The sequence below is a fragment of the Arachis hypogaea genome, chromosome 11, assembly GCF_003086295.3.
Source record: "Arachis hypogaea cultivar Tifrunner chromosome 11, arahy.Tifrunner.gnm2.J5K5, whole genome shotgun sequence".
Classification (NCBI taxonomy): domain Eukaryota; kingdom Viridiplantae; phylum Streptophyta; class Magnoliopsida; order Fabales; family Fabaceae; genus Arachis; species Arachis hypogaea.
This window is the reverse complement of record NC_092046.1, coordinates 108160103-108171175: the sequence shown is the minus strand read 5'-3', so window position 1 is coordinate 108171175 and position 11073 is coordinate 108160103. Positions and strand designations below refer to the sequence as shown.

The 11073-nt window shown below is 41.2% G+C and overlaps 1 non-coding gene across 1 annotated transcript; it reads left to right on the top strand.

Annotated features, from left to right (window-relative positions):
• The first annotated feature begins 10276 nt into the window (after window positions 1-10276).
• On the top strand, window positions 10277-10383 carry LOC112724394 (small nucleolar RNA R71). The gene has a single exon (XR_003163559.1). It is a non-coding gene; the product is annotated as a small nucleolar RNA R71 (small nucleolar RNA).
• Window positions 10384-11073: the final 690 nt, after the last annotated feature.

The window sequence follows — 11073 nt, the reverse complement described above, 5'->3', positions numbered from 1 at the left end:
TCTTGTTTTATGCGTTTTCAACAACAACTCCCTTTACTATTTGCTTGACTAAGTCCAACAGGATAACCATTTCTTGCTCAGTCTAACAATCCTCTTGGGATCGACCCTCACTTACCTGGTATTACTTGGATGACCCGGTGCACTTGTCGGTTAAGTTGTGCGAGTTCTAGTTTCGCGTACCAAGTTTTTGGCGCCGTTGCTGGGGATTGTTCGTGATTGACAACTACCGATTGTCTTGTTCCTTAGATTAGGTATTTTTATTAGTTTTTGTTTATTTTTTCTCTTTTTAATTTTTTATTTCTATCTTGTTTATTTTTCCTAATTTTCAATTTTTATCTTAATTATTTTTCTTTAATTACTTTCCTTTTAATTTTGAATTTTTCATATTTATTTATTTTTTCTTATTTTCAAATTTTCTTTGCCTCAGTTATTTTCTTTTAGTTTCTGATTTTAAGTTTGGTATTCCCTTAGTGTTTTATCTTTTCCTTTCGAAAATTCTTGAAATTTTTTTACTTATTCTAATTTATTTTGGAAAATCTTTTTAGGTTATTTTTTCATCTTTTCTTTCGAATTTTTTTTCGTTAATTGTTCACTTTATTTTATTTTATTTCTTTCTTTTAGGATATCTCATAGGGAGTGCCCTATACTTTGACATAGAGACTCCCTCTTTTTTCTTTGTTTCTTGTTGTTTATGAGCAGGAACAGGGATAAGGAACCCATTCTTGATTTTGATCCTGAGTCTGAGAGGACCTTAAGGTGGCGTTTGCAACAAACTAAAGCTTACAAATCCGGAGAGAATCTCACAGAAACCTTTGAGAAGGAAGTTGAAGAGACCACTATGGAAGCTAATGGAGGAAATCCGAATGCTGAAGAGCATGCAAGGAAGGTGCTTGGCTCATACACTGTACCCACTACTGACTTCTATGGGTGCAGTATATCTGTACCTGCCATTGGTGCCATTAATTTTGAGCTTAAGCGTCAACTGGTCACTCTGGTGCAACAGAACTGTTAGTTTTTTGGACTCCTGTAAGAGGACCCCAACAAATTCATATCTAACTTCCTGCAGATCTGTGACACTGTTAAGACGAATGGAGTGAACCTTGAGGTTTACAAGCTCATGCTCTTTCCTTTTGCTGTAAGAGACAGAGCAAAGCCATGGCTTGATTCTCAGCCCAAGGAGAGCCTGGACACATGAAAGATGGAGAGTGGATGTCTGACCATGTTTTGACCAAGTTCTTTCCATCCCAGATGCTGAGCAAGCTTAGAGTGGATGTCCAGACCTTCAGACAGAAAGATGGAGAGTCCCTCTATGAGGCGTGGGAGAGATACAAGCAGATGATCAAGAGATGCCCCTCAGAGATGGTTTCATACTGGACCAAGCTGCAGATCTTTTATCATGGCCAATATGTCATTGGATCACTCTGCAGGTGATTCTTTACACATCAATATGTCATTGTGAACACTTGGACCACTCAAAAGAGATAAGTCATGGAGGTGGATACACTAGATGCCATTTTGGCTCAAAACAAGCTCATGTCCCAGTAGATAAGCATGATCTCAAAACACTTGACCGGGATGAAAGTTTCAACTATCAGCACTCAAGGGGACGTGTGTGATGTTGCTCAACCCACCATGGAGGAAGTGAATTACATGCAAATTTTGTCTAAAAATTGCAATAATGATTCCTATAAAAATTCTTTCAATTAGGGTTGGAGGAATCACCCTAACTTTGAATGGAAGGAGCAACAGATGCTTCAACAAGGGTTCAACAATAACCAGGGTGGAACCAATCAAAATAGGTTCAACAACAGACAGTTCCAACTCTCTCAGCAGCAGATGGAGACGTCCAAACATAGCCTCTCTGACTTAGCCATAATAGTCTATGACCTTTCCAAGACCACTCATAGCTTTATGCAAGAGACTCGATCCTCAATTCAGAACTTGGAAATACAAGTGGGTCAGTTGAGCAGCAGGATACTTGAGAGACATCCCAACACTCTTCCAAGTAACACAGATGTAAATCCAAGGGAGGAGTGCAAAGCGCTCGCCATGAGCAAGGAGGCCGTGCCTAAGGAGGAAAATGTTGCTGAGAATTTGAAAGAGAAAAAGGCTCAAGAGGAACTTGGCAGTGCACTTGTACAAGCCCCAATAGTGATAGAAGAGCCTGACGTACAACACCTACAGAACGTTGATGCACAGAAAACTTGTCTCACAACAAATTTCCTTCGGCAAGTGTACCGAATTTGTCGTCAAGTAAAAATTCACAATAGAGTGAGGTCGAATCCCACAAGGATTTATTGATCAAGCAACTTTAATTAGAGGACTGTTCTAGTTAAGCGAATCCAGAATTTAAGTCGAGAATTGCAGAAAATAAAATGGCGGGAAGGTAATTGACAGGAAAATAAATGCTAGAATTATAGATCTGAAAGTAAATGATTGAAGGTAAATTGCAGAATTGTAAATGGGAATGGGAAAATTGCTCATTAAAGTAAATAACAGAAATTAAAGAGAATGGGTAAGATCAGAAATGGGGAGTTCATTGGGCTTAGGAGATGTTGCATTCTCCGGATCAATTTCATTTTCATCTCTTCCTCAATCAATGCACTCATTGATCTCCTTGGCAATCTTAAGTGATTGAATTACAATTTCTTGGTCAATTGCTCATGAGAAGAGATGAAGTATGGTCACTGATTATACCACATGCATTTCCCAAACCAAGTGTTGAGAGGATTATAGTCACATATCCATCCAAACCCAATTTGGTCCAGCATGAGAAAGCATTTCTAGCTTGATCTCTTCATTCCTCTTTCAAGGTTCAGAAGAGATCCAAGTATGAATAGCTTCTTTTTCAAGATAACTACTCAATTGGATGAAGATCGAAAGCTTTCAAGTAAAATCAAGAGAAAAGATAGATGAAGAATAATGAAAACTAGTATTGATCCATCAAATTACAACAGAGCTCCCTAACCCAATGACAGGGGTTTAGTTGTTCATAGCTCTGGTAAATGAAAACAAAGATGGAGAATACATGATGAAAACTTAGAAGTGCAGAGAAAGTAAATACAGAGAGTAGTTCCTATGCTAAGAGTCTCCCTATAATTTCCAACTCTCCAAAATATTTCAAAGCTACTCCTATATATACTACTCTTCTGTTCTTCTAGTTGATTCTTCAAGTCTTGGGCCTTTGGATCTTGAGTTTGAAGCAGTTCTCTTCTTCATTGGGCTTAGCTTTTACTTGCAGAGAGAAAGTATGAAGTGGGCAGGGGCTTTGGCTCAGGAAGTTAGTGGTGTTAACGTTCAGTGAAAATATAGGTTCGAGAACGTTAGTGACAATCACCTTTTTCACTAATGTTCCTCACCAAAGTTAAAAGCCACGTTAACCTCAACGTTAGTGGCACAAACGTTGCCACTAACGTTTCCACTATGTCCTTCGCACACGTTATTGGGACTCAACTTTCCCAATAACGTTGAGAAGCCTCCCCCTTCCCTACGTTAGATTCCACGTTAACTTAGTTAACGTGGCTCTTTTAACGTAGGCTTGCCATCCTTCGAGAACGTTAGTGACACTTACCATTGTCACTAACGTTCCAAATTGCCCCTATTTTCCACGTTAGAGTCCACGTTAACTAGGTTAACGTGGCTTCTAACGTGGCCTTGCTAGCCATCTCCAACGTTAGTGACAAAGTTGAGTGTCACTAACGTTGGCTCATCTTTCCCTTATCCACGTTAGCTTCCACGTTAACTAAGTTAACGTGGGAGTTAACGTGGCTCATGGTGGCATGTGTGGCTCCTTCCAACATTAGTGACAATGTTGGGTGTCACTAACGTTAGCGATCACCTTCTTTCTTCACGTTAGCTTCCACTTTAACTAGGTTAACGTGGGAGTCAACGTGGCTCATTGGGGGCTTGTGTTCTTCCAAACATAGTGACAATGGGTGTCACTAACGTTGTCGACCACTTTGTTCCTTCACATTAGCTTCCACGTTAACTAGGTTAACGTGGGAGTTAACGTGGCTTAATGTGCTTTGGCCAACGTTAGTGACAATGTTGAGTGTCACTAACGTTGGCTCCCCCCCCCCCCTTTTCTTCTTAACGTTAGAGGCCACGTTAACTAAGTTAACGTAGACTCTAACGTGGCCACTCATGATCTTGGTCCAACGTTAGTGATAATGTTAAGTGTCACTAACGTTGGCTCCATTTCTTTACTTCCACGTTAGAGTTCACGTTAACTTAGTTAACGTGACTCTTGACGTGGGCAATGATGGCTTCGAGAGCGTTATTGGCAATCACTTTTCTCATTAACTTTGCAAGTTACTCCCATTCCATGTTAGTGTTAACATTAGTGTAACTAACGTAGCCACTAATGTGGTTCTTCTTTGCTTCCTTTGTCCTGAAATCAAGCAATAATGTGCAGCAAGGTTCTAGTCCAAGTCATGGGAAATGCAACATCCAATTTTGTCCTTAAATTCATGAAAAATCCTTATGAAATCATGTAAAGTGCACAATGTATGCTTGAATCAAGATGTAAGTGAATATCTACCCAAAACTAGCTTATTTCCTAAGGAAATGCATGAAACTACCCTAAAAACAGTAAAGAAAAGGTCAGTGAAACTGGCCAAAATGCCCTGGCATCACAACACCAAACTTAAAGCTTGCTTGTCCCTAAGCAAGTACTGGAACAAGAGAATGATGAATGGAATGCCAAGAGAAATGAGTCATTCTTGTGGAAGTCATGTCCCTGGTTTTATGGTGGTTTCATGCATAGCAACTTAGGTTCATTCCTGGCTTTCAGACCTTTATCATGTCCTAGAATACTCACCTGTTATTGCATCCCATGAGACTTTTATTCATTGATCCTTTTATTGTTATTTGAGGGCTTATTTTTGTTCTTAAGCTAAGTGCTCTGTAAGGGGGCAACTCTTTAAAATAAGCTTTCAGCCAACACTCCCGAACCAGTTGGTTCAAGGTGCTAGGTGTTGAAGCACCCCTAAGGACTTACTTGCTCAAGTCTCTCCCCCATACATACACACCACAGGCACATAGTTTATTTATTTTCTTTTCTTGAGACCTTGGTGTCCAACACCTCTTTGGGTTACTAAATGCTCTGTGGTGAGGGTTACTCTTGATAGTAGACTTTCAGCTGATAATCCCGGGTTAGTTAACCCAAGTTACCAAGTGATAAGGCACCCCTAAGAGCTTATTCATCCAAGTAGATCCCTCACACAGGAGCACCACAGACACATGCTTCAAGATTAAAACCATTGGTGCCTAGCCTTATTGCTTACTATTTTTCTTTTATTCCTCAACTTTGATTGTTCTTTCCCTTTTTCTTATTAGGATCTTCTTATTTATCTAATCTCATGGGGTGTGTCTCAAGCATAGTATTCATGACAGATAGTTGTCTTCCCACCTTATGGTTGAACCAACTTAGCTAACTTATGACCACACCACAAACTCATGGACTTACTCCCTAGTATGAACTCCACTCTGGTCTTTTGAAAACAATCATTCTCTTTTCATTTGATTCAAAAGGGACAAACATACAAGTAAGTAAAGAAATGATGCAGTGACATAGAGACTAGCACACAGAGACCTCTTCAACACACAAACTAAAAAAAACAGAATTTAAAAAGGTTTAAACTAATCATAGAAGCAAGTTCTATTTCATACAAGATCTTCCTTATTTAAAACTTAGAACAAGATGGACCAAAGAAAGAACTCCATCACCTTTTACTCTTGTGGATGTCCATGCTTTCCTCCTTATTTGTCTTCTTTGTGTCCTCTTGCATTCCCTCTCATCCGTGCCAATCTTGCTTGCTTCCAATCCTCAAGTGCCTTTCTTACTGATTTATGACTCTCTTCCACCCTTTGTCTTTCTTCTCGTGCTAATTCATCCCTCATTTCTTTATACCTTGTGATTCCTGGATGCAATATAGGCAGTTGTCCTACCAAGTAACCGAGCCTGGCTTGAGTATTTATATGATGCCCAGTCTCGCTCATGTAAACTCTTTCTGCGAATGCCCTTTGCTCGTCCAATAGTTCTGCCTGTTCTATTTGTCTTCGATGCATCTCATGTATATGTGCACCTTGATGTGCTTGGATGTTGATTAGCCTCTGGATGGATTCTTGTTGCTCATTTTGCCTTTGTTCCATCCTGTGAAATATTTTATTCCATTGTTGTCCTTGACTCAGTTGTTGATCCATCATTTGCTTTTGCCAATCCCCTTGTTGAGTCATCCATCTTGAGAGTCACTCCTCTTGCTGCCCCATCATCTGTAGTTGAAGTTCTCTCTGTGCTCCTTGGCTCTCCAAATATTGTTGAGATAGTCCACTAATGGCCTCTTGCAATTGATGCATATCCAAAGTGGTTGGTGCTTGCCCTTCTACGGCTTGTCCTTCTACTACTTGAGGGGCTGTCCTCTTCCTTTGCTTCCGTTGAGGTAGGGGGGATGCAGTTGCATGCATTCGTTGAACGGTTATTGGAATGCCCTCTTTTATCCACACGGGGTCCTCATCTTCAAACACCACCCCAGCTTTCTTGCACAGTCAGTAAATAGTGCTGGGGTAACCTAACGTTCCTCTTGAGTCGCTTTTCTCTGCCATTTTTCTAATGCCCTCTGCTATGAGTTCATGAACCTTGATTTCTCCTCCTTTTACTATACAGTGTACCAGTGTGGCTCTCTTGAGATTCACCTCCGAGTTGTTCGCTGCTGGGAGGATGGACCTCCTTACAATCTCGAACCATCCCTTTGCTTCCGGAGTAAGATTTGCTCTCTTGATGAACCTTGGTCTCCTATCTGCATATCTTTCCCAGTCAGCTCCTGGTACACAAATGTCTTGCACAATCTGATCATGATTAGGGTTGTTGTCCATCCTTGAATGATAACTCTCTTCTTCAAACGGTATGGGCCGCAGTTTTAATGCCTTCATGACACTCATGGGGCCAAAATCCATAATCTTTCCTCTCACAAAGCTTGTATATGACTCATCTGCCTTATCATAACAGACCGCATTTGCATAAAACTCTCTTATAAGATTTGCATTCACCTTAATGACTGGATCAGTGAGGAGCTCCCATCTTCTCTTTTCTACCTTCATTGTAATTTCGGGACACTCAGTTTTCCTGACTTGAAATCCTAGCTCATAAATGATTTTTTTATCAACCATCCACCCGTATTGCAATGCATGATGCAAGCTTCTGAATCTCTTTTCATCATACGGGTGTTGCTCCATAGGTTCCTTCCCCTTCCTTCTTTTAGAGCTTGAAGATGCCATGATTGAAGGTTAATGTATGGAGTTGGCAAGGGTGTGGAGAGTTTTGGTTGTTTAGGATTGAGTGCAATGAAGGTGGTGAGGGAGAATGTGTTTAAATGGTTAGGAAATGCTTTGCTCCGAAATGGATAGGTGTGAAGAGTGGATGTGGAGTGTGGAGCTAAGGTACGGATCAAGGATCACTTTTATAGAAAGGTTGTGAGTGAATGGAGGGTGTGGATTGATGGAGTGGTTGTTTGATGGACGGTTGGGGTTGCGCATGTAGAAAGGACAAGGATCATCACTTTATGATGGAGATTGCTCGGTCTTCAAGGGTCCCATTTTTTTTCAATGTTGCATGGCAACATTTTCCAATGACTTCCCTTTTTAGAACAAGTGTATAGTCCTTCCTTTTGTGGTGTCCGAACCTTCTTCCTTTAATTGTCCAATCTATCTCTTCCAATGCTCCTTTCCGTTCCCTGTAAAGATCAAACAAGAAAAGTAAGAAATATCATAAAAAAAATCAATTTAGATTTTTACGGCTAAAATAATAAAGAGAAGAAAAGATTAGATTGTTTATTCATGAACTCCAACTAACTAACTAACTGTGTATCCCTTTATGCATTTTGGTGGCACCATGGGGTGACACCAAACTTAGTTTTAAGCATTGTGATGAAAAGTTCTGTTCAAAGCTCCAAGACTAGAATGCTCTCTGTTGCATTCATGCTTTCTTGGTACGCTTTGAACACCAAACTTGTTCTTCACTATATACTGCAATATAAGGACTTCATCAAGTTTGGGTTGGAATTTATGAATATTGACTTATTCACTAGTAAAAGCTAATAAAACATGGGTTGCCTCCCATGAAGCGCTTCTTTAGCGTCACTAGCTTGACGTTTCTCCTTCATCAGGGTGGTTGATAATGCTTCAAGTCCTCCCCTCTTGCCTTGGACTTATATCCATTGGTTGTATCAATGATCTCTACATGTTCCAAGGAAAGAACTCTGTTGATAGTGAAGACCTTAGGTAACTGAGATGGTACAGTGGGGAGATTAGGGGGGATATCTGGGAAGTAAGCTGAAATCACTTTATCTCCTGGAGAGAGGCCTTCCGTAGGGATCTTCTTGTTCCTCCACCCCCTTGGTACCTTCTTCTTTGTCCCTTTTGATGCTTCCCTGCTCTTGGCGACTTCTTCTTTTAAGTGGATTTTGTTGTTGTCTTCACATGCCTTTGGTGGTTTAGGTTCCTCTAGCTTCTCCTTGAGCTGTGACGATTGCTGTTTGCCTTGTTCATCATTCAGTGGGGTTCTAAGATGTGTTAGTGGTGCCTCAGTGCTTGTTTCCTCTGTCAGCATCCCGTTATGATCATTGCTTGGTTCTTTGTTTTCTTGGTCAGTTTCTTGTGAGAGTTTGAAGACATTGAAGCTGAGTTGTTCATCATGGATCCTCAATATTAGCTCCCCTCGCTCCACGTCTATGAGTGCTCTGGCTATAGCTAGGAATGGTCTTCCCAATATGATTGGGTGAGTGTGACTCTCTTCCATGTCCAAGATGACAAAGTCTGTGGGAAGAAAGTATTTCCCCACCTTTAACAACACATTTTCCACCATCCCTCTTGCTTGTTTTTGAGTTTTGTCAGCCAGCCTGATGACTACATCCGTGGGCAATATCTCATTGATCTGCAGCCTCTTCACCAGGGATAGAGGCATTAAGTTGATGCTTGCTCCCAAATCGCAGAGTGCTCTATCAAACATTGTTTCTCCTATGGCACAGGGGACATGAAAACTCCCTGGATCTTTTCTTTTTGTAGGCAACTGCGTTTGAATGAGGGCACTGCATTCCTTGTTCATCACTATAGTTTGGCCTCCCTTGAGTGAGCTTTTCCTGGGAAGCAACTCCTTCATGTACTTGATGAATGCAGGCATTTATTGGATAGTCTTGATGAATGGTATGTTCACATGCAGAGATGCAAATAAGTCAAGAAATCTTGAGTATATTCTCCTTTCCACAGCTCCCTTGAGCAGTTGGGGAAAAGGTGCATAGAGTCTCAGCAACTCCTGTTTTGAGATTTCTGGTTCTTGGTAATCTTTTTCCACCTCCTCTATTGAGGTATCTTCAGGTTGTTCTGACAGCTTGCTTGGCTTGTCCTCAGCTCCTTGTCACTTATAGTGACCATCTTGCAATCTTCCCATCTTACCTTCTTTGTTTCACCTCTCGGATTCTTCTCTGTGTCACTTGAGAATCCATCTGTAGGTTTGGGAATTTGCTCAGAGAGATATCCTACTTGAGATTCCAACCTCTTGATTGTGTCTCCCTGGTTCTTGAAACTGGCTCGCACTTCCTCCTTGAAGACCTTGTTGTCTTGAATCTCCTTGCTTAGGCCTTCAAGTAGATTCCCAATCCTTGAGATTCTTTCATCAAATGATGACAGGTCAGGCTGAGTAGGGTTATTCTGGCCTTGATATGAATGTGGGGAGTTGTTGTTATGGGGGTGTTGATATAGTCTAGATGTGAAGTGTTGGGTGGCTGCATTGTTTGGATTTGGGCGTCTTTGATCAAGGCTTTGGTCTTGTTGATTTCCCCACCCAAAGTTTGGGTGATTCCTCCATCCGGGGTTGTAGGTCTTGGAGTATGGATCATGGTTTTGCCTAGGTGAATTCCCAATGTAGTTGGCTTGCTCTTGACTACCCTCTGTTTCTTCATTCACTCCTTCTTGGGTTGTTGATGAAGTGGATACTGCTGCTACTTGGTTCCTCTCCATCTTCTTGGTGAGGTCAGCCAGCTGCTGGGTAATGAGCTTGTTTTGGGCCAGCAGAGCATCTACATTGTTTAGCTCCATTACTCCTCTTGTGTTCCATCTTTTGGAAGCATAGAAGTAGTCGTTCTCTGCTACTGTTTCAATGACATCTATGGCTTCCTCAATAGTCTTCTTCTTGTTCAAAGATCATCCGAATGAATGGTCTACGGCCTTCTTTGACTCATAAGAGAGCCCTTCATAGAAAATGTGCAGCTACACCCATTCATTGAACATATCTGGTGGGTACCTCCTTGTTAGGTCTTTAAACCTCTCCCATGCTTCATATAGAGTCTCACCATCTTGTTGCCTGAAAGTTTAGACTTCATCTCTCAGCCTATTGATTCGTTGAGGAGGGTAAAATCTTGCTAAGAATTTGTTCACCACGTCTTCCCAAGTTGTCAAGCTTTCCCTTGGGAAAGATTCCAGCCACTTGGCTGCCTTATCCTTGAGTGAGAATGGAAATAAGAGCAGTCTATAGGCATCAGGATGAACACCATTAGATTTCACTGTGTCACATATTCTCAGGAAGGTGGTTAAATGTTGATTTGGGTCCTCTTGGACACTCCCTCCGAACGAACAGTTGTTCTGCACAAGGGTGATGAGCTGTGGCTTCAGTTCAAAATTGTTGGCATGGATGGTTTGCTTTTGAATGCTACTTCCACAGTTTCCTGGGTTTGGATTGATGTAAGAGCCTAAAACTCTTCTATCCTCCCCAGCATGATTTGCTCGACCTCCTCTGCCATGGTTGTGAGCCTCTTCTTCATGATGGTTTTCCATGTTTTCTTCCATGTTTGGTTCAAAGTATTCCTCAAAGTGTTCTTCCTCTTCTTCAGCACCAACTACACGTTTTTCTCTTGCCTCCCTCCTTAGTCTAAGGAAGGTTCTCTCAGGTTCAGAATCAAAGGAAGTTGAAGCTCCGCTTCTTCTCCCTGTCATACAACCAACAAGTACAAGCAAAGAGAATAGGTGCAGAAAGTATATCTGTCAGAATTATTGTTAGTGTGAGTGATGCAATATATCAAACAG